The 25446-nt window shown below is 35.7% G+C and overlaps 1 protein-coding gene across 1 annotated transcript in view; it reads left to right on the top strand.

The window, feature by feature from the left end:
- The window catches only part of LOC106100501 (lachesin-like), a 61028-nt gene that overhangs the window by 22983 nt on the left and 12599 nt on the right, over window positions 1–25446 (top strand). The gene's annotated exons all lie outside the window — the stretch shown is intronic.

Raw genomic sequence — 25446 nt, 5'->3', positions numbered from 1 at the left:
GTCCAGGCATGCGATTTTGTGACTCTAAAGTTGTATATACCTTGTCATTTGTCTTCGCTATGTTTGTTTGCCGTACATCTTGTGAAGTCACGAAGTTTAGACGAAAGCTACGTCAGCTGTCAGCGACCACCATGTTACTATTTATGTCCACAAAAAATGTTGTATTGTTTTTACTAAATTATGTTTTAGCAAAATGCAAGGAGCTTTCGGCATGCAGTGGGTGCTTGACTAAAAGTAATTAATTAGTCATTTAATGTATTAGTAAGAATTAATGACATGTAAAAATAAAGTTTACCTGGTTGGTATAAGTCCACATAATAAATGCATGTCCAGCCGTGCGTTAATCTCGAGGGAGAATAAATCCAGCGCGTTACTTCTCGCTTCCTTATCGCACCGCTGAAATCGTACTTCTTTGTGAGTAATCCCTCCACGTTCGGGGCGCGTCGCCGACGAAGATAGAGCACGATCTTCACAAATAATGTCACATGCGATTCGTTTCGTGCGACGTGTCTCGCATCACCGCGCGCCGTGCCCTGCATAATGGGATAAATATGCTGCGGTTATGCTTGTGCATGGACCAACAATTAACTCCGTGCTATTTACTGCTCTCCGACAAACTTCTTTAGCCTCCGCTTCATTAACTACGATGATTTTACCTACAGTTTTATTCTTTGAAATTATTGTGTGGGGTTTCGAGTTTGTACAGCCTGCTACTCACTTTCTTCAACCTAATAGAATTAATTAATTTATAAAAGTAAATAATGTGAAAAGAATGCATTCAACACGTGTTTTAGGATATATATGCAAAATCCTCTTACAATTTGGATGTTAAGAACATCATAAAGTTTGGATCCCACAGCGAGCGCTGCTAAAGACGAGGGTAAACGTAATATGTACGAAGGAGAAATCTCGCTTTAAAAGTCCTTATACTAATATATCGAAAAGCGTTCGCGATTCCGGAGCGTATCAAGTAAAATATGTAATTTAAGATAAAGCGGCATCCCATTCTAGATAAGAGGCAGTGCGACCCACGTCGCGTCGCGAGCCAGCCCAGCAGCGATCGTTACGCGCCGCCCGGAGCGAGGTGTGATACAAAATCATCAATCTTCCCCGAGATTGTACTATTAAATGCCTCCTCGCTCTTTTCCTTCGAACTCGAGACCAGAAACAAATGTAAAAAGTTGTGTGATAAGTTCAATTTGAATTTGTAAAGCCCCTTTCAACGTTCCTCGCCTGTTTATCTCGGCGAGGAGAGAACGGAAAATACAAAAGTAAGAGATAGGAAATGAAGAGGCGGAAAAAAGTGTCGGGTGCGGAACAAACGCGGAAAAGTTGGCGTTATCCGGGAGACAAGTTAAATCGCAATTTATTAGGGCGTACTAGCGAGCTAAGCCGCGCCGTCGCCGCTGCGGTCGCGCTGTCGTTTGCTCCCGCTCTTCTGTCTGACACCTATGCTACCGATTTATAGCATTAACACCTTTTCGGGTTTCACATTTCTATGTTATAAACCACGTAAATTATTCCATTGCGTACAACGGTATTTATGTATCTTAGATTTAGTTTCAGGATAATAAAAAATCTGACATTTTCTTAAAAGTTGAACTCACCATTGGCAGATTTAAAGCAAATTAGTTTAATTTGCGCATGAAAGGTTAATAGCGGTTGTGACATGTTTACTCATTATATAAAGACAAGCATTAATTTCAAAATAAATAATCATAAATTCAGTTTAAAACGGCACCCATATTTGTTATTGTGCGTGCTTATGGCTAAATTCTACTATCACGTATCTTCACACTTCCACTTAACGATCTCTACTCGTTTCCGGAGTTTACTTGCAGTGAAGAGGGCGCTCTGGGACGCCCCAAACGTGTTTGTATAACATAATAACTTTAATAGAAAACTTACATTGTTTTTGTTGCTTATCTTACGTTTAATCTTTTCTATTCGTAAAAATTCAAATGTAATAATGTAAAATTTCATTTTCTTTATTCTATTTATTACTTAAAGTTATTCTAAATAACAATAAAGTCTGTATTATATATGTTGCTATTTCATAAAGTAAATTATCGGATATAAAGTTTGTTTTCAGATTTAAAATAATTGAAAACCAGAGTCGTGTCAATCCAAGCAAAAATAAACATAGTCTATTACTATTAATAACTTTTACTACAAAACATTCCAACTAAAACGTAACGTCAAGAAGAATCAAACAGTCTGATCTATATTTATGACTATATCGAAATGGCAACAACTCCATAGCTTACGAGACGCCGCTTCCTCTGGCAACTTGTGAAAACAAACTTTTTAATTAGTCTGAGAGGACAAACAAGCTGTGTCTTACTTCCTTCGATATATTTGTACGAACTTGTCTCCTCTAAATAGAATAGGATAATTCAATCTCCTAACTTATCAAATTAGCTTACATCTACGTAAGTTATTGTTAAGTGTTATTTATTAAATGGGTAATCGATAAGATAAAAATTTCCTCAAAAGTTAAACGGAATTTAATGAAGTTTCACTTATTTACTGGTCTGATTTACTTCTTGAAGTTATAAAAACGGAAATATATTTCTAATGATTTTAACGTAAAATGTAAATGTTCTAATTTGAACTAAAACATTAAATATATTTTACTAGATAAATTAAGCAACAATGAGAAGCGTGAATTCTAAAACGGGCTGAACTTAATAACACAACAGTGCAATGTTTGTATTTGGGCGAGATGTTATAATGAATAGTCAACATGCCGGCTACACCACGTTGCTTCCTCATTGCTCTAACTCGAACTAATTGTCATTGTTTTATTACCACCATCGTCCTCTACATTCGCCACAAGCTAATTCTAATTGCAACATTCAATTGACCAAATTGGAATAACTATACATTTTGAATACTTAAGTTTGTCAAGTTAAGTATCAATACATACCTTTACCAACATTCTGATTGCTGAATAATAGTGTCTTTAATTGTAGATTTAATATTAGATATGCAAAAAAGCGATTGCTTAAGTAGCCGTAGAAGTAGTATTTAGTCATAATAGCAAATATTGTGCTTGAAATGATTTTCATCTGAAAACTGCGAAATGTAATGCATTATTATGATTACATATAGTATAATATTTCTAAAATTAAATTGCAATTTAGTGATGTAGTAGAAGGTGTCAGTTTTGCAAACGTGGCGCAGCCAGGCCCGACTGTCAGGCGCCACAATTATACAAGCATCCGTAAATCATAAACATCATCCCGCCATTTAATCCAAATAGTCCGTCGTTAGTCGAGCACTCCGCGTCTAATTTGTCTGTCTAACTTGAGATTAATTTATTAACGCAAATTGCACGATCCCACTATCACTCTCGATTGCTACCCGTAAAGCTCTTTAATTATACGCCATATTACTTTATTTTTATCCTTACCCACTAAATACTGATGTTACGACATAAATGTAAAAAAGCTGGATCGTTTCATATTTCTATTTTATTAATTTTCGTTGGCAATATGTTGCACCGGCTCCCTAAACTACATCGGCCTGGATGAAACTAAATTGAGCATAACTTTTTATGGATGTTTTGTTTCGTGTACTTTTACTTATTATATAAGTTTGCTTACAAACTTACGTAACAAGTTGTTGCTATAAAATCTCTATGTTATACGGAATTCGCAGGAATATCTTTAAGAAAGAAAAAAGTTATATTTTATTAATAGAATGTAAGCAAAGTGAACTTGCAGTTTTTGCTCTGTTAAATAAAAAAATATACAACTTTTTATTTATATACTAAAACGCTTGACTTTTATTAATACAGGAATATTAGAACCAAGAACATGAAAAATTTGTGTATAGTCAAGCCTTAAGTTGTTGAGTTGTCGTTAGATGCGTTAATTACGACGAAAGAAAATGATTAGATTCCATCAGTCCACAACGTTTGACGTATTGATCTTTAGTTAACTAAAAGCATTTTTTTCTATAAAATAAAATTACGTTAGCTTTCAAGTGGAAAATATTTAAAGCACTATCAATACATTTCGTCCAATTTATATTAATTTTGAACATCGCGCAGTGTTTATTTTTGTATTCATTTTTATTGCGATCTGTTAGTTTTTGCTTTCCTATTTTGACGTATAAAGTAAAACACACGATACAGCTATATAAACATTTAAATTTTCAATCGCGTCACGACACACGGCGTGTTTTAATGGAGTTTACCCGGCGGTTATTATTCTATTTGTTTATGCACACTCGTTAGCGCATGTATAATAAATTTAGATTGCATTACCCGCAACAGTCTCGTAATCAACACCTGTATTTTTATTTGTATTATGGGTACGTATTATTTAGGGTCGCTCCTTTTCAAATAATGGGTTGGAGCGGTGCTGATGGTTGTTTGGGAAATTGCGGAAAATAGCCCGCGGAAAAATTACGTAGAGGAGCTCACGCCGACCACATGGCGCGCGACGATACGCCCTACATAACTGATGACTTTTCGATGGCTATTCATTCGCGGACAGGCCGCCGACCGCCCGACTGCCCGGCTGCCTGGCTGGCCGACCGACACACGTTTGTATTTTAAAACAAAAAGAATTGCTTATTTGTTAACCTTAATTTATCTCTGACAACCTTCATATTTTTCCTTTTAAAATATTGCTTTTATGTTTAACATAACAATACTTATGCATGCAGCATTCAATAAAGTATTATAGTTTTTAAAGGATACGTTGATAAGTAAAGGGCAATAAAATAATTAGGTTGTAACCTGGAACAGAAAGAAGATTCGTGATGTTTATATTAAATAGTTTAACGAGGTCGTAAAAAGTAAGCAAAGTCGTCGGCATACATATCTATTTTAGGTCATAACTTTTAACGAGCATCGATCTGTCTGAGGATAGCTTGTGAACATTTAATTATCAATTAGCAAAGAACGGTTTTTGTTTATGTATATTTTTAGGACTTTTTAGAGAAATGTTATTTATTTTACTTGTATTTCTTTTACGGCTGGTACAGTAGTGAAACTATAGATTTTACGGAACATATTAAAAATACTTAATTTAAATAAAGGAAACTTTCCTTAGCTTAAAAACTTTCTAATATGGCATATAACACTCACTCTACTATCATTATGGAAACTATATGGAAGTGCTTTTTATTACATTTTTAAACAGATTTCCTTGTAGTAACTTTTTTCGTGATTAACTTATATTATCACTTATGCGATGAAAATTATATTGAACGTGTCTGTTTTATTTTCTTTTTGTATAAAAATGTAGTTAAGTAACTTTGTAATTGATAACAAAATAAACTTAAGGTAGGAGTGAAAATTTGAAGTAAAACGACAGTCTTTTATTATTGTTGTTGAACTAATTAAAAAGTTGTGGATTACGTCCCGACGATGACAGAGGCCGCGCGGGGTTCTCTACACGAAGCTGTGAAAGGCACATGCATGATTATTTTTATGGTTTTTGACTTTTCCTAGAAGTGTACATGTGTAGCAACTGGACTCTGCTTTGATAAATTTATGAAATTAAATTGCGATGCAGAGGCCAACATTTGTTTGTTTCCTGTGTGTTGTAAAGATTACTAAATACTTATTGTGCAAAGTGAATGCAGTGTTATAACTCCAAAGTTAGCACCTTATATAAAAAATAAAAATAAATCATATTAAAATAAAGCGCGATATACTGTAGGGTAAATTTATTCTTAGTTCTGAGGACGGATAAGCAGCGAAGCACTCAGTAACAAACTTCAACGTTCAGTCGTCGCACAATAACTTTTGTTAGTAGCATCTTTGAACGATATTTCTGTCTGGATTTTAGTTTGGGGACAATTTTGAAATTATTGTCGTCTCTTGGTCTACGGAACTTAGATCCAGGTTCCAATGTACGATTCGAGTATTGCTTATTATATTATACACCTCAGTTTTAATCATCTTCTGGTCGAGCGAGTCCGTCTGTACAAAGCGTTAGTTTTTAATGAACTTAGTTAATTAAGATTTTTATTAAAACAAATAAGTAGGAGTCTACGTAATTTTAGTCTACTCTATTACATCTTACTTTGATTCGACTCTGCATAGTCTAACTTTTGAGTTAAGTGGAAACACAAATGAATTAAAAGTTCGATTGTAGTGTTACAGTCTATTGGTTGCGATTCCTTTTTATTATTTAAAAGGTATAGCCGCGTGGTCGCGGTATGTTTGAGCGGAGCGGAGTGCAGCGAGGTGACGGCGACCACTGAGCCACGCAGAGCACAGAGCGAATGTACAAATGGCCATTCAGCCGCTATATTGCCACTGCGTTTCCGCCATTTCGATCTTTAAACAAGACCAATTTTTTATTGTGTTGCTTGTTAAAAGTTTGAATTATGTAGCAACAGAATAAGCTCTTTTGCCTCAATTTTATCCAGAAACTCCATAGTTTTAGAATTTAAATATTGAGTTCTTCTTATCCATACATAATTGGACGTTGGTTGTATATTTCAATATAATATATACTTACATATTTTTTATGTTAACGGTATACCTACGTTCTTATAATTTGTTATTGAGTTTAAAAAAACTATATGAACCTATTTTATTGAGTTTATTGAATAATTGGTATTTAGTTCCATTAGAAGTTTGTAAAGGCAAATGTTTATGGCAAATTTACTTTAAAAGCAATCGGTATTATAAAAGGGAATTGATTTTACAGCGAGTCAGTTCGAACAAAGCAAAATGAGGCAGGAATTTTGCGGTTAAACGAACACGAGCTAGTCGTCTTGAGATTCCACTTTTTTTGGATATCTTGTAATTTAACGAAAATATTTAATCTCATATTACTTGATAGAATATACATTTTGCTAATTTACTGAAGCGATTGATAGGTACTTTTATAGTAAATCCAAATTACCCACTAGATTGCCTTTAAAACGAAAAATAAGGTAACTAGTGACTAAAATTATACTCACAATAGTAACTCACTCAGATAAGACATGTTCTAGTAGGTATAATGTAATTCAATAAATTAATTTAACGTTGTATTTAATGTCAAAGAATAACATTTATTGTTTGTTTCGATATAATAATAAAAGCAAACAAATAAATTATACAAAGCGACAAGATGCTAACGTTAGCACTTATTAAGTTTTCCGTATTGTGTTGTGTTAGGTCGATATTAGCATGCAGCGTACACAATATGTAAAAATAGCAAACGGAACGAAATAATTACTTAGAAGATAATTACTTTGCAATGTATTTCAAATTAGGTAATTATATAACTATAGAAGTTTTTAATGATAATTAATCCTTTCGTAGGAATATATTTATTAGGCTAATTATCAACCGCACCGCAGTTTTGTTTCTTTAGGTTAAAAAAACGTCTGTCTCTATTTTCTATTCCGTTTAGTTCTTTTTCTGCACTAAACCTGGATAATTGTATATTGGATAAACGTATTGAATTATTCGAAATAGGCACAAATATAATAACGATTAAATGAAACATACTGAACACAAAGCGATCATGTGGCGAGGGGACGCCGAGCGATTCGGAACATGCTCGCACCGCGGTTAAAACCTGGACGCTTCATTTAATCAGGAGTCGGTTCTTTGAGTGTTTATTTGATCAAAATATCTGCAGACGCTTTCAATTAATTCCTTCTTCATTCGCCCCGAGTTACCTTTGCATTTTAATTTATTAAACTACCCGAATACTTTTTCAGATTGCAAAGAACTTTAGCTTTGAACTGGCAAATAGCAAACTTGTAGAAACTATGTGGAAAAGATGAACAACGGGAATAAATTGTTTTTCCTCAAACGATCTTGAATGAATGTAGATTTCAAAAATGCGAACGGCAGAAAATTAAAAAACTCACTTTTTGTTGCAAATAATTTTCATTTTAAGAATAAAAAAAAAATTTCAGTTTCATACACTAATTAACTTTAATAACCTTAATTCATTTCCAGTAAAACGTTATGCGTTTTTTAACATACATTAAAATTCTATACTGAAACATCATTTTGATCAGGATTAAAACGAAGTCGTAGGAAGTTTTTAATATGTATTCGTATTGGATTCAGCGACAGGAAGGAACGCAGATAGCGTGGCCAAGTGGGAGGTGGTATTAGAATGACTGAACTTCGAACACAGATAGTGTGAAAAGAAATTGGATTTGCCTCTGCTTACAGATATGTTGTAAAGTTTATTTTTTGTATCCGACATATTTTAATATGAACCACTGTTATTTCCCTATAACAATTTAGTGTTAAGTGGATTACTTTATTTGGATACTAGCCTTTGCTCGCAACTTTGTCCAAATGAAATTAAAAAAAATGGCCTTGTTACTCACAGAAAAAAATGAAAACCGAGTAGTTTTCGAGTTATTTAAAAATACAAATCTTTCCTCTTTATAATACTAGGTTAGATTCAATCATAAGAACTATATTCGTCTTTTTTTTTAAACAATATTCGGGAATAGAATTTTTGACCATCTAAACAGAAAATCAAATTGCATACCATTAGTCCTCCAAACTATCAAATGGCGCATCCATCCAATTAAAATATAGTCAAATCTAGCATTTGAGAGCACTAAAATATTTCAAATTAAATTACTGGTCGGTTTGATGCGTTTGTAGTAAATTGTACAAACATGGTTTGTAAAAACAAATACATATGCGAGTGGCTTTGTGTTTATTTTGAACTAAATGAAGTTAAATCTATGAATGTTGACTTGTTTTCTTATTTCCAAATGAAAAAAGTACACGAAGTTACTTAATTAACATTCTTAAGTTCTATATTATGTTTTATAACGTACAGTAGTGTAAATTCGCGGTGTTACACTTTCAGAATGACTGTCTTGTTCTTTGCGACGTCACGAACTTCATCTCTTCTTACATCTAACCAATAAGGTAGCAGTAAGCTGCGCAAACGACAGGATAATAATCAAAAGCACTTAGCCGTATACTATTGACCGTCCTGTTTTCGTATAGATACATTTAACAGCTGTGTCCACTTGGTTATTGTTCCGTGACGTCTTCTTAACGAATACCAAACGTTCAAGCGACTCCAGCTTTCGAAATGGAGCAACATTAAATTCCCTGAATGTTTTTAATATGACTTGATCAGTAAAAATTAATTGAGAAAGAAGGGTTGGGATAATGTAAAACCAATGTTGATATTTCATACTGTGTAAGAAGTCCCGTATTTAGATTTAAGTGTGGTCGTTAGTATTAGTTAGTAGACTAATCAGAGGTATAGATGTAGAGTTCGGGCGCAGTGTACCGCCGCGCCGGGCTGCCGCGCCGAGCTGCCTCGCCGCCGCGGGACCGTCCTCTCACTAATTAAATCTCGCCGAGGCGGCCGCGGTTGCAAACCGACAGCCTCTTAATTATTGTTCCCGCTCTTAACATCTGTCTTAATGTCACCTTCACTTTAATTCAAAAATTCTTCGGGGATAAGAAATGTTAATTACAGAGGGCGAAATAAAAAGCTATTTTATATGCAAAATTTATGGTGTTTTAATTACGAAGTGAAATCAACTTAGTTATTCAGTGACTATGAAGTAGAATATATTATCCCCAACATTTTTGCATTTTGTGTTTAACTAGCTGTTCCCATGCGACTTCATCCGCATGAAATTATAAAAAAATCATTTTATTGTTTCCATTTGTCTAATTATCAATTGCAAATGTCAAAATGTCATGACGTCAAACCATGGCAACCTTGCTTCCTTGATGTTGGCAGAAACTTATGGTCTCTTTCCCACATTAGGGTTTTTATCCACAATATTTACCCCTAAGTGTAATGGCGTCAAAATATATAGCCTAAAGCGTAACGGAAGTGTAGAGTTTTTTAAAAAAGAAGTGTTATTCAAAAATATGCTGTAATTGCTGACATCCTAAGCAACAAAGAAGTGTGTGTTTACGCATTATTATAATAGTATAGATATAGATTTATTACGTCATTGTTTAATTTCCATCAGAAACTCAGTTATTAAGTTAAAATTTATTTGATATTTGTACATATTATCATTTACTTATTGTCCCTATCCTCTAGCCATATCTACAAAAAAGGGGGTTACTTCTCTTGTTTTATTTTTATTTAATGTTCGTATTTTACTGTGAAGTGCACTTGGATTTTCTTTCCAATTTCCCAAGTGATTGGTAAAGCAAAACACTAATCAAAAAGCTAAATTTTCCTTTATATAGTTAAAAATTAACTCAAAGTTTTCTGAGAGCGCGGATCTTTTAATTCGTATAAACAGCAAGAAGTTTTTAATTTCCTTGCCGGTATACAAATTGGTTTCAGAAGCTGGGAAGAAGCGCTCTTCCGCGTTTCGGTAAGACTCCGTGTTGAATACAAATGAAGGGCAGATTTGCTCGCTGGCAAACTAGCCGATAATGTGCAACTCTTGCCGCTAGCCGCAAAGTCATTCCTATCAAACACAACTTAGAATATAATTTTGAATTTAGTTACATACAGACAATCAAGATAATAGTGTTTTTGAAGTTGTTTTTTACTTAAGATCCTTTTTAACTTTTTCATAAATAAATTCTGTACAAAAGTAATTACGCAAATTGTTTGTAAAAGTATCGACATTATACAAAAATTTTATGTACATGTGTATGACTTTACTGTACATAAAGGTTTCATTAAAAAAGTGGCGCTAATTAAGCTAAGGATTCTTAATTATATTTTCCTAAACTTGACATGCTTGCAGTAATCAGAAATAAGTCTTGCGCAAAAAATAGTTTTCTTTTCAATTTAAATAAAGTTCGTTTATTTGTGTTTTAAAGTGGACAGGGTTAAGACGGTAGTTCTAATTAGTAGTAAGTTGGGCCAAGTCGGTGCAGACTGCGTCGAACTCCTTAATTATTTATGCGCTGCAGGCTGAATAAGGAACACACTCTCGCCTCACTGCGCCAAATTAAAAGAAACTGATGAAACTGCCCCCGACGCTACACTACCCTTGGAAAAATTTATCATGTCACTTATTAAAAGTTAGCCTTAGGAACTTTATATAATATTTTTTTCACACACATATTACATATTTTAAAACATATGAGTGCAGATATGAATATGATAGGTTATCTCTAGCTGTGCAATAGCTATAGTCTAGATATTTTCCGAGTACATTTGTCACGTTACTCTTCTCTTTTAGGTTGTTTAAATCCGTACTATGAATATTTACTTAGTAACTGGTACCTAAATGTTTTTATTACTTTTTTATAAATTTCGTTTAACATAAATTACAAAAGTAGACTACTGATTAAAGTTGTTAATATAAATTAGCCTTGGAGTACTTTTAAAAAGAAGTCAAACATATCAATCGCCAGTAGCGAACGCGGGGCGGATGGGTGGAGGGCGACGGGGCCGAGGGGCGCGCACAAAGGGCCCACAGCATAGGACGGAAACTTTTAATATCCCTCCGATTAGATTCAGCCGCAGCCAGGGACGAAGGTACGGCCGACGGATTGAAGGGAAATATTTCGTCATTGAACACGAATACGAATATCTTGAGATAACGAAATCTCTGTCTCACTGAATGTACGTTGTATTTGTCTATAGTTCATTGATCCCCTTAACCATCTGTATTTCTTGGCGCGAAATTCATAAATACATTTTTATTAATTTTGATTAAACGACAAGACCCTCACTAAAGAAACTTTAAAAAACTTAAAACTATCGATATGTAATATAAAATTATCAAAACATGAATCGCACAGTCCCTACTTATTTTATGAATCCTATAACGTGTTCATAGAAGTTTTCATCTTGTTATTACCTGCAGATTATTTTTCGGTTGTCCGACCGCGTCGACAGGGCACGGGGGCGCTCCGATGGGCGAATGAAATGGGGAAGACTAAATCCATATTCGATCGACGGGATCCTTGCTGAGCCGATCTGACAAGCTGCCGAACTGTTTTGCATTTATATAAACAGCCCATTCCCACCTTTAATGTACGTGCTTTTTCTCTCGTTAAATTCTTTTACCGAGAAACCTTTACTTCAAGTTTTGTTTGGAAAGTATATATTGAAAACGACCTAGATGCTTCGTTTAGAAAAAAAGTCCTATTTAGAAGCTTGAGGCTTTTCATTTGTACTTAGAGATTTACAGTTTATTTACGTCTGGCAAAACTTTATCTATACAAAAGCTTTTTTTATAGTTCAAAAGGCGGACTAATGAACGAGTTTGTCACCAATGTGGATTACAACGGAATGTAAATTGAAATTAGTTATTAGGATCAATAAGAAATCTCAACAAACACACGTAGCTACTAAACAAGATGCTCCTAACATCAAAGAGTATTGATTAAATAAAAAAAAGTTATAGTCTTCGATCATTGTCCTACTCGTCAGAAAATAAAGTGTCGAAACTTGGTCACTCGCGGAAAGATAGATTCGCATGATATAAGTCACTGGAAAAGTTGTAATTTACTAACGTAAGCATATGCTTATATATATACGTATATATATACGTACTGCAATATTATGTTCCTAACCAATCGGTTAACAATAAAATTGTTTACTTTATAAATGTAGCTCAAAGTGTAGGTATCAGACTGAATGTTAAATTAGATATCGACATTAGACATTTCTTTACGATTCTCAAATACTTTGTTGTATGTTAAAAGACGTTTTGAATTAACATCATATTATGTGTCCGGTGTAATCGCTGGTGTGAGGGCCGACGCGGCGGCGAGCGCGGCGGGCGCGGCGGGCTCGGCCGGAGGGTGCGGACCTTCATCAAGTGGCTGACTGGTATTGCTTGCAATTGTTTCCCGCGCATTCCACCTCCCACGCAACACATATTTCACCCGCAGATTTCACAAATTAGCACTTCGCTCCCAATAATAGTTTTGCGAGCGTTTTAGCTACAATTAGATACGTATTTGTGTCCGAATTTGTACCCTGGGTTGCAATTAAGTAAAGAATAAAGATTCTGAATTCATCTAATTTCGTATGAAATAGTAAAGATTTAAATTGTAATGTTGTTCCAAAAAAAAACAAGATTGCAACGTGAGGCTTAAATTTGAAAGTAAATAATTTCTCCCAAGCGTCTAGGATAATTGAATACAAAGTTTAAACGTCGAAAACACAAACTTCCACTTACACAACACATCAAAGAATAAAAACTGTTTGCACAAGAGGTGTAATTACAAAATCCCTCGCGCACAAAATTCACCGATGTTTTCGCGCGACGCGACTCGACGAGTACGTGCCGTAAAAATAATTCGACGCTCCTCGGGGATCGTTTGTAAAACGTCACGCGTAAAACATATTATAAAGCCAATAAAACGTGTTTACAAGGGTGAGCAGAGCTCGCCGCGCCGCGATATCCGTAAACATTTTAGCGCTGCAATAAATTCAACATTATCCAACCGAAGAGACATTCTGTTTTCCCCGTCTCGGGATCAGTCGGTTAACGGTTCTAATCTTAGATAACTCCTTGGACATACTGAGGATTAAAGAATTGTTTGCCTTCTGTTGTCACAACTTTATATTATGTGGTTAAGAATTATAAAGACATTATTATTTTTAATTCTATAATATACATTTAGAAATTGGGTTTACGTTTACTTCATTTTGCTACACGACATGTTAATACCTGCTACTTTTTTTAATACAAATGATTTTTGTTAATTCAATTCAAAAAGCGAAAATCAAGTCTAAATCAGAAAAGCTATTTAATAAAAATGACTGTGATGCCGGAATTCCTGCGGCGTCAGTCAAACACTTACCTCAAACAAACCAGAGAAAATAAGCTCCCTTGTTTTCTTGGCGATCGACAGCGGCGAGGAGACTGTCTATACAGTCTCAAGCGGTAAATGGATAAATGTATCGGACAATATTAAGCTTTTAGCTTTTTCACGGCTTAGGTTTTATTGGTTTATAAAAGAGTTCGGAATATCTCAATTAAGTAACCATAAGTATGAAATAATTTATAAAAATGTATTCTAAGTAATAAAATCTCAGGTTTTTGATCGAAAATTTCTCTTTTAAGCTACGAGTTTACATGAACTATAACATTTTCCTATTCACGATGTTTATTGGAAACTTGTAAGATACAAGAATGTTGTTATAAGAATGAGAGTAGATTTTGTTTTATGCAAATATAACGTTAGTGATAGCGAAACTCGATTACGTATGTATCGAAACACACTGGGAGCTGCGCGCGTGACACTCCCGACACTTATTTCGTATTCGGTAGAAGAAACTTGTTCACCCCTAGCTTTAATTTTTTATAAAAATATTATTTACTATCTAGTTTATGGCTATTTATACTAACATTTTGTACAGTTGAATGATTAGTCTCGGAAACAAAACATTTGGAACATAAGCATACATTTATGTTCCAAATATTTTAGAGATTTTACATTCAAAATGTTGAAATGTTGACCAAAAGGGTAGTATAATACATTAATCAGACAAGAGTCTGCTGCAATAGCCTTTTGCAACGCTGATCCACTTTCCTACGGTTGCGAGATTAAAGGGGAGAGTAACAAAATGAGAAATGTAACGATTTCAGGACGCATTGTTAGACGGCCGGCCGTTGTCGGATTTATGACAAAGAACAGCCGGATGATTCAATCAGGCCAGTTCTTTAGTTTGTTACATTCATGTTAGAGTTCGCATCCATAAGACTTTTTGTGCCACGGAGAGGATTTTGTTTTTCATTCCTGCTGTTTGCGGTGGACCATTACATTTTTAAAACTTTTCATTCCTACTTTTCTCTTTGTTCTCAATTGAATTTTGTACTATTAGCAAAAGTATCATGTTGTATTTATTGATTGATACGATTCTGCTAACTATAGACGTATAGTTTTAAATAGCTTATGTTTTAGGCTATTGATTTTTTAGCCGTCTGAAAATATGTTTGTAATTTTTTTTGTACATAAAATGGCCTTTGACTAATTGTAACTTTCAGGGTCGAGTCGAGAGATTGTAAAAAGGGCAAACTTTCACCAACTAGGTATTCAGTACAGGGGTGCAATTTACAATTTAAATATTCTTAATGTCTCCGAGTTGTCGCGGGCGAGGCCGGCGTGGGTGCAAGGCGCGGGGCGCGGGGTGAGGGGTGCGGGGCGCGGGGCGAGGGGCGGGGATGAGGCTTCCACTACATCAATCACTCGCGGACTCCGCACTTGAACATTTCTAATTATTCGGCTTGCTTTGAACCATAAAAGCTTTTGTTACCTTAACTTATATTAAATATTATTTAATTTTTATACATTGTTGCATACATACCTATAATTATTTTAGTACAACCTGCGGTGTCTGAAATAAAAGTCGTGCGTATAGCCCAAGATGTTTAATTCGACTGATCAACTATTAGACTATTAACAGGGTATTCCGATAAATATATGTAGCATACACGACGTCGTGTCGACTTGTGTATGCTAGTTTAGGAACAATTTAATTTTTACTTATTTATAAAATAACGCCAACTAACTATAGAATTTTACTATTCATTTTGACACAATTCCATACACACATGTTTATGGGAAAATGAACAGCGAATGTGTTTGTAAATGTTCACCCATTAAAGTTAATTTGAGGGCGTTGTTCTGCATATTTTGTCACGGCCGTGTTTGCTCACAAACGTCGCAGGAAGGGGCAACTCGTCTCGAGCACCTCTTACACTTTAGCAAGGGCCCTTCTCCGAGGTGACAGCCACTGTCTAATCTCCACGGCCTAATGCCTTTCTCAACACGACTTCGTAGGGACTGAGGGACTGCAATTCACCTTCAAGGCCACTTCACTGATGCATTGTCCTTCTACCTCAAGTAATTAATCGTTTTAGAAATTTGTTTTTTATTATCCTAAAAATCAAAAAGATATTTGTAAATGTTCGTATTCGACAGCTAAATTGATATATTTTATTAACAAAATGTTCCATCACTCGAAAATATAAGAAAAATGTGTGTAACATATAAGTGTATGTAGAAAGGAATGAGAGGTGCCGACACGTGTGGGATACAATGGCCGTGTTTACAGGAAATCAGAGTCGACGCCTTCGCGCCGCATATGCAAACATTCCCTTTATACGATAAATTTGCCAAAATACGCAAACCTAAGGGCCGTTTCAATGCCGAGCTTTTAAATTATTGGTAGAAAATATTGTGCATTCAAGTTGTTTAATAATAAGAAAAAAAGACAAAGCACAAAAATGATGGCCATCTTAAATCTTAAAGTTGATGTAAAAAAAATCAATACTTTACTTTATAGGTTATAAAATTTATAATTTGATAGACACGATGTTATTTGATCGAATATCAACAGTCGGCGTGAGATCAAAGCTTTCCAATAAATATCAGCATCTGCAAAGTTTCCCAATCGTCGAAGTTTAATTCGATTTTAATACTTAAATAATGTTTGAAAGGAGACGCTATTGCATCGACTAGCTAGACTCCGACGGTAGTTTACTAGTATCCGTAGTTATGAATATCTCTGGCATATGCCGGCATTATCTACGTGTTCCGTAATATATTCAAATATGTATCGAGCCCCATCCGCACCGTGTTGCCCTTCTTACTTTATTTGGAACGCGTGACGTCGCACTGACTTTATATTTATTCGATAGAAGAATATTATATTGTCCTCGGTGTATATTTTCACATCTTGACTACAGCGTTATTTAATGTTGATGCGAAATAAACTACTAAAAAGTAACTTTATCTACAAAATATTGTTGGATTATTAATCTTTACTTCATATGGTAGAGTTCATTTATTCGCAGTTTATTGGAACGATCCTTAATTAGCTAAAGTACAGTTCAAAGCAGACATAAATTATGTCACTTATCATCGCCTTTACGTCGAAGTGGAACACAAACATGAAAGATCTGCTAACTATAAAACATCAATAAATGAAAAATGTGTTCTACAAATAATGCAGCTGTTAAGTACTGGGATGAAAGTTTGTGTTAAGTAATGCGCTCGCGCACGTACGATGAGAAAAATAGCTTCGCATGGGAGACAGCCCTGTCCGCGCGCTCCGCGTTCCAACGGATATTGATTACTTGTCTGTAAGGAATACAAATGTGTCAGGAAACTATGTTCCAGCGCTCGTCCCCGCGCCATCCTTTGTTCTGACGTATAACATTAAACTTCATAGATAGCCTTATGCTTCAAACGACGCCGATGAAAAATATGTTGTACCGCTAAAATTTATTACACGCCTGCATGAATCGACTGCTTATATTAGGTGATTGAGTGAAAATAAAATATATTTTTCAGATTTTATATAAAACGTATATTTATTAAGAAAGCAATGAGGCCCGAGGCGGCTAACTACCAGGTGCACGTTGGCAAAGAAAAATGAAATAACGCAAAAAGGAAAAGTCGCAACGTGAGGAGAGCGACGGCGTGCGGACGGCGGGGAGGGTGATACCGTCGGGGTGGTTCTTTCGTAGAAAAGCCAGTTTCCTTTAGTGGAAACAGATAACGATCCGCTGCCGACGACAGAATACGTAACTGCATTCGCTAAGCATAGATCTACATACTAACGGCAAGGCGCTCTGCGCTGTCAAAGGTATCTAACTAATACAACTGATTTCTTTAAGGAAACTAATGTACATACTTACAATACATTCACATTAAGATTATTATAAAGTTAATTTCATTTGTTATTTTCAAGAAGTAATGTAGAATACTCTTACCACTTATTACTTGTAAACGTTTAGTTAGAGTATAAAACATGTAGTTGTGGATTGTGTAAAAGTATTCAAGGTGCGTGTGCCCCTGCCACCCGCCGCTGCCTCCCGCTCCTCGCTCCCCGCTTCCCGCACGTCTACTCGTGACCTGCATCCATTGCGCTGATATGCAATGCTACGTGAGCAGCCGCATATTATATCACTACTAGTATCGATAGCTGTAGATGTTAAGGAAAACATTAGTGTCTACATTAAACAACAAATACATAGATTTTTCTTTGATCAATTATACAAAAAAGCAGGTACAAAGTGAGCATACAATGGCGCATTTTATGTATATTACAGGTGTTTATTACAAGAGCTAATGAATTAACTTAATGAGAAATGAGATTCAGGTTTAAAATAAATGTTGGACATAGGTATTTTCAATTAGCGAATGGAATTGTAATTGCAAGAATTGCGCTCCTATTTGTGCAACGTGTTTGCTGAATCTCTATGATGTAATAGTAATACAAACAAGTAAATGAAGATTGCTTTACGATAATCATTTTTTTTTCACATTTTCCTTTAACATTTTTTAAGATCGTTGTCTAAAATGCGGTTAAAAAGTCCTGTGATTAAAAACTCTTTGGTACACCAATTAAATAAAATGAATAACATAAATGATTATTTTAGTACAAACATTAAAATGATCAATTTAAATTGTGCCAAGTGGCGTCGACCTGGAGCTCAACTAATGACGGAATTACAATTCGGAGTTGGTAGGTGGCGCAGCGCGGCGACCCGCCGACCGCCTTCTGAATATGCAAAGTGAACAGCGTTAAATATTGAACTGCCTTATTGTGTCTAAATGTGCCTTTAAATTGTTCAAACCTTTAAACTTTTCAAAGTAAAGATATCAACTGGCTCTAACTTAAAATGTGTTCTTAAACACTTAAAATAATGTTTTTCGTCCAGGTTGCGAAATCATTTTAAGTGTTAAAAGAATCTCATCCTAATAAGATTGTGGCGTTAAGATTCTTAGGCGTAATGTAAGTGAGTGACGTCTTTATTGTATACCTAGTCCACGAACTGAACGTTGTTAGGAATCGTTCTATGTTGTATAGACACTAATCGTTTTAAATGCAAAATAAAAGAAGCATGATCTCTGAACTTGTAAAAATGCAAAAAATTATCAAATCCTTAAAACAAAATTGTTATTAATCGCGTTTCAGATCGGCAGGCTGCAACAAAATGAAGTAGCGCGTTTTAGAACGTTGCGGAGAACTTGTTCCCCTTCCTCCGCACCCACACCCCGCGAACCACGTCCCGCGGCCCGACGCCGACCACTCGAATTTGCAATGAGACCGCTCGCGGCGACTGCTCACGACGAATGCTAAAATCATGACTAACATAAAAATCATACATTTATACGTGCATATAATATAACATTTTCTCCCAACGCATGTGTAAAATGTGTTTATTTCACGTAGGTGAACGAAACCAGCTTGTAAATATGCTAGAATATTTTCCTCGCGGGAAAACGTGTTGACTTTCAGCACAACGTTTGTTGTACGCTTACACTTTATTACTAGGAATTGGTATTTTACTATCTGTTTCACAACCGTCTTTTAGACAAAAATTTTATGAAATACCTCTTTTCTCCTGCAACTTCAAATTAAATGAAAATATCTTATTGTATATATGTGATAGGTCTTTATTCATGCCAAACACTTTCCGATAAACTGATAAAAAGCGCACGGTGACATATCGCTGCAGAAATAGCGAGTCACGGCGCAGCAGCGGTGGAGCGTCGAGGGATCCCATACGGTATTGTGCCCGAAATGACACGTGAAAGGCGTTAAGAGCGTCGCGCTTCGCCTTCACAAAAGGCTTACAGATGCGCGCACCAGAAGATTTTAATGAGGCAACGACTCTGTGTGATTTTATCGCGTGTGCCTTAATGAGAAATAACCAAGCGCGTCCTCTTTGACTACACTCGTACGCAGCAGCTATCAAAAATGCTACAGTGACGTCTCTCGACGAACGTCACGCTCCAATGGGGAAACTAGTACACCCAGATACGTTCCACATTCCTCGTTTCTCATTTAGATCTTTTTAATTAAAACTTAAAATCAAAACATTTCAGCTCAACCACAGTACTCTTACTGCCATTTTGACAACTGAAAAGATTAAAATGTATAACATTGAAGGTGGAATGTTTGCTTATAAAGACAATAAAACAAATTAGGCGACAAGAAAGTTTCGAGAGTATAGTATACTAACCAATTCTCATCAATGCAAATCACGTTGTCGACTCGTCAACCCAATTACGAAGAAGTGAATTTAAATAAAGATAAGTATCGCCCTAGAGGAGACAATGCTAATAGGAGGTGGAGGCGCGATAATAGGCCCCGACCGGCGCAGGCTTGGGCGCGGGCGCGGGGCGGAGGGCGCGACGGGGCGCACCGCGGTAGCTGCTTAATTACATCTCTCGACTTACGCGGCCGTGAGCCACAAAACACTTGTTCAATTAGTGATCAGCCTTAAGAAACTGTATTATGCAAACGTTGATTGGCTTAAGCTCCAGCTTCCTTCCGATGTCGGAATGTTAACTTCGGTTTCGTTTTGCGGTAACTAAAAGTTTATTGCATTTGAACAATTTCTAATTTGTATAGATGAATATTATTACTATTTCATTTTAAAAAGTATGAAGAATGCGAAAATAAGACTTATGCTTAAGAAAAAAAAAAATAAGGCAAATAATAAGCTATGCTTCACGGATGCTAATTTATTATGTAGACTTTTCATTTTCTTTAACAATTATTTAGTTGAGGCCTATTGTGTATTTTAATGAAATACAATATAATGGCTATAAAAACACTCTTCAAAAATACTTGATTGTATTATTTGTAAAAACGAAGCAACCGCTCCAATTTATGACGGCAAATCTGTCCGGCAATTTGAGCCAATGAAAACATTACTTGGTTGGTCACGTAAACAACATGGCCGAAATCTTTCCAAGCGTTTTAGATATTTTTTGTCTGACACGAACACGTACATTGCACTAAATGTAAGAACTATAACAAGGATAACGTGGTGTAAAATGATTTTTGTTGATGTGTAAACCATATTTTTAAGAATTATGGTCACTTTATTAAATGACTAGCTGTTCCCGTGCGACTTCATCCGCATAAAATTATTAACATTTTTTTTTATTGTTCACATTTGTCAAATTATCAATTGCAAATGTCAAAATGACATGACATGATGTCAAATCATGACAACCTTGCTTCCTTGATGTTGGCAACAACTTATGGTCTCTTTCCCACATTAGAGTTTTTATCCAAAATCTTTACCCCTAAGTTTAACGGCGTGAAAATATATAGCGTAAAGCGTGAGGTAAGTGTAGGGCTTTTTATTAAAAAGAGATTTTCGAAAATATGCTGTGATTGCTGACATCTTAGGCAACAAAGAAGTGTGTGTTTACGCTTTATTATAATAGTATACATGATAATGTTTTGTTTTTGCCAACACTTGAACCATTGGTGGGTCAAAGTTAATTCAAAAATGCAAATTGCAAATACGTAAAAATAAAAGTAACTAATTTGAATCATAGGCAATGTAAAATGTAGAAAAGATTGTGTATGAAACTATAACATTATATTGAATTGTGTTTATTACAAACAACTACAGGATATTGAATGGGCGTCTTTAAGCGATTGTTGGTATCGGGCTGACAGGGGAAGGAAGGGAGGGTTCTGTCAACATCTGCTTCCGCACATCCGACTATCTGACCGCTACATTCAGCGACTACTGCCGGACATTATTTTTACTTTATTGTAAAATCAATGCATTCAATTAACCTTGTTCTTACACTGTTTGTCTTAAAATGTTAATCTTAGATATTTCGTATTAGAAGAGAGTAGTACAAATAAGTGCTCGCATGAAATAACTTTTTCGTTACTTAAAGAAAAAAATTATATTTACATTTATCAAATAAATCATTGTATTTTTTTGTAGATTGCCCTAAAATAATATAGCACTTGCAAATAGATATAAAAAATAGTTATTATTTGGAAAATCCGTCCACTGAAAGATAATATGATACTTTATTTCTATTTTCCCTATTCACTCAGAGTTTATGTATCTCGAATAGTCACGTTCGGTCCCCGCGAAGGGTAAAGCATACAAATAAGTGAAAGTCCGAACCGCCCAAACACCCGCCGCCTTGTTCTTTATCTACGGATATCTTAAAAGAATTTGATCGTATATGGGAATATTACAAGTAACATCTGTGACAAGGGTCGAATAAACTTAGATGTCCATCTTCGTGGCTTGTGTTTTGATAAAATAAATCACTGGCGAGTGAAACTATTTTTTACCTGACACTAAATATTACGCGCTCGAAAATAAATGACGTATTAGTGATTACATCTGTCCCCAAATAATTTACTTTGAACAAATAAACACATCAATAACAATATTGAATCTTATCACACTAAAAACCTATTATTAAGTAGCTTAGAACAGAAGTATACTTCTGTAAACCTGCTTCGTTAGCGATTTACTAAAAACAAAATCAAATATTTTAATTTGACGGTTTCACTCGACACAATTATTTTGTGACATACTTAAATATCTTATTGTAATCTTAACAGATTAATTTGTAGTTGTAGTCAAGTGTAACACGTAGTTACATTTATTTTGTAAAAATATTGGTAGGTCTGCTAAAGTTATTACTGCAGTATTATTCGATTAAAACAATCCATACAAACATATAACTAAGTAATTATTTTAAGTGTTGGAATTCGCGTTACGAACTATAACACGTGAATAACTATCCGTTCGCAATTATTCTCGCGGCACGGTAATTAAGCAACGAACGTGTTCAGTTTTCATATGTTCAGCAATACACTCTCTTCCCTGTTCTCCGCACCAAAAAATTTATTGAATTTAATTATAAGGAATGTTTTAACAAAGTTTTATCGTAATTTTACTCAAATTTAATTCAAATTGTTATACTAAAATATAATTTATTTTAATGAAGATAGGCGAGGATCTCAATTTATCTGGGAATTAAATGCGTTCGTAAAAATATACTTTTTGTATTTGTTGCAATACTAGCAAATGAAAAATCTAATCCGGTAATTCGTTTGAATGTGTTGGTCCAATTAGATTCCGTGACATTATTCTACCTATCAGTGGAGTACGTGCAAAAATATCACTAGTAATAATAAAGTGTTATTCAGTGTCTGAAGAAGATTAGGTAAATCAACGTCCAATCGTGTTATTTTTATAGCGTCCATTACAAATTCTATTCGCTGCGTACAAGGAGTACTATTTATCACGGACATGTCATCGCAATGATAACGATGTGGAGTAGAGCCACAATCAATTTGGCGTCGCGTCGAGCGCGGCGGCTGTCAATTTGCGGCGGGTCGGATCGCGCCTGATGACTTCCGAGTGACCGGCTCCGATTTGCATAAGGGCCCGACTTGATTATCAGATTATATCCGAATTAAAGTCCCGCAGCGCGACCCAATTCCTTATTAGTTTTACAATATTGAGTCGACGCAATCTCTGGAATAATTATTTTGAATCATTATGGAAACATCCCATCCTGTTTTTAACTTTTAATTAATTGTTTTGGAATTAAATTGTATTCGAATACATACGTACATTACGTAGTATCGTACACAACTTTAATTAATCTATTGATCTCTGAATTTGAAACTGAAGAGTAAAGTTACACAAATACATATCTCTAACTTGGAATTCAATCTAGACTCCCCACTAGCCAAGGCCAATCATTAAGCCCAGTATCCGTGTTCGAGGTAGAGAACAATAAAAGCGGGCACACATCAGTAGGTGTGCGATGTGCTAGCCGGCATCTTGCCACCGGTGACAAGGGGATTAGAGCCGCCCCTGGCCCCTCGTCCCTCGCCCTCGCGCCGTCTGCGGTTTCTTAATTAACCCCTAAATACCCAGCAAGCGCCGCACGTTCCGCGCTTCCGTGCGGTGTGTAAGATTATTGCCAACGTTACTCCATTTAATTTTAATGTACGCTATTATTGAAACAAATAGAAGATCTCGTCTCGCCGAGCTCATTAGCTTTATTGCATATTTGCTCGTATGTACTCATCGCGTCACTTTCAGCCTTATTAAGTCTACGTTTCATATCTTCATTTAATTGGCGATAGACACAAACAAAGCGTTCCTCGCAGCTCGCGGCGCGCGACGACAGTAATGATGGATGCGGTCTACTTTGTTTACGTTAATTCTACTAAATGGTTTACGGTTTTTCCGCTACGCATCCAAGAGTGAAACTAGCTTTAATTAACATTTATTACGGAGTTCTACTTTGTTTACATTGATTGAGGAATCATTGTTAATTGCACATAGCTTTTTATGATGAATTTTTAGTTACAAGAGAAACAGTTTATTAAAACCAGAAAAGCTAAGGTATATTCAGCATATACTTAATTCAAAGAAGTTAAGGAAAGATTCCAGACGAGGAAACTATGCAACATCTATTGAATGGAACGATTTGAACATCCCGTTAGACAATGTCAATGACCTGGATCATGAACTGATCAATAGACACATTCGTCTGCTAAGAAAAGCACAGGGACTAAAAGGGTGCGTTATGTGTGGTAACGCGGGATTTACATCAGTTGAGTGTGGGGCAGCCGCGTAGAAAATGGAGCGCCGTGCTTAGAGCTAATGCGATCACGTGAGCAAACACGTAAACGCAGAGCTTTCATCTTCAGTCGTGTATGCGTTAGTGATGCGCCGCTTCACAAACACATACACGTACAGACGCGAGCGAACGTAAATAGATGATTACGCATTTCTAATCGCAGGTAACATCGATTTCTTGGACGCTCTCATCAAAGAATATAAATTTGTCGGTAATGGAAGAAATTAAAGCGATGCAGTGAGATCTTGCAATAATGTAACTAAACACATTGAAAACAATAAAATAAGTAAACCGTCAGACGATTTGCGAAGACTTTATTCACTTTATCATGTTAACTAATTATTAGGTTCTGGCAAATTAAACTAATATCTCTGTAAATGAATAATTCATAAGTTCCGGTATGGCTTTTTTTGCGCTTTCTATGAGTTTTAAACAAAATTTTAAACGAAAAAGTCTGCAATCGATTGAGCTTAAATTTTATAATGTGTTCAATTTAAACATGTAAAAACTTAAAAACTATCTGAATTTCCTTAACAATAAGATCTCAGAATAAAAGAAACACAGAAGTAGCAGTACAAACGGAACTGTGATACGTAAACAATTGAGGGCGGGAGAACTATGCGCTGAGCAAGTTTATTCTCCAAACACGCGGTCTGAACCCGCGCCCGCCTCGGCCACCATCGCGACCCGACACTCCCTGCCCTCCGCCCGAAGCCTTGCACCCGATCCGTTCCTTGAATGACTAATATTATTGTCTGTCTACTGTGTGGTCTTGTAATCACAGAAGGTCACTGACTCGGGTTCGAAATTCAAGTCCATGATGTTTTTTTTAAATTTCGAGCAACCAGGGGTCATATCGTTAATACATATTACAATGTGAAGTCTACTGCGTCTTAGCTTACTCGTCTTGATAATCATGTAGAATCCATCTTATGGTTAGTATATTAAAATTTATAATGCTACACAAAGTAACAAAAGCTACGCGGTGCCGTCAGCCCCTAATGCTTGAATTTGCCCGACGCACCTTTTATTGCTTACGCTGACACGTAAACGTGGGAACGCGAGTAGGAAACAAACACAGCCAATTTGGCAAGTCGAAGACAAACGTATTTAAAATGGGCAGAGTGGTACTGCGACCATCTATCTCG

This window comes from Papilio polytes, unplaced genomic scaffold, assembly GCF_000836215.1.
Source record: "Papilio polytes unplaced genomic scaffold, Ppol_1.0 DF824047.1, whole genome shotgun sequence".
NCBI classification, from domain to species: domain Eukaryota; kingdom Metazoa; phylum Arthropoda; class Insecta; order Lepidoptera; family Papilionidae; genus Papilio; species Papilio polytes.
Note: the sequence above shows the minus strand (reverse complement) of the source record. Positions and strands in the feature narration are given on the sequence as shown.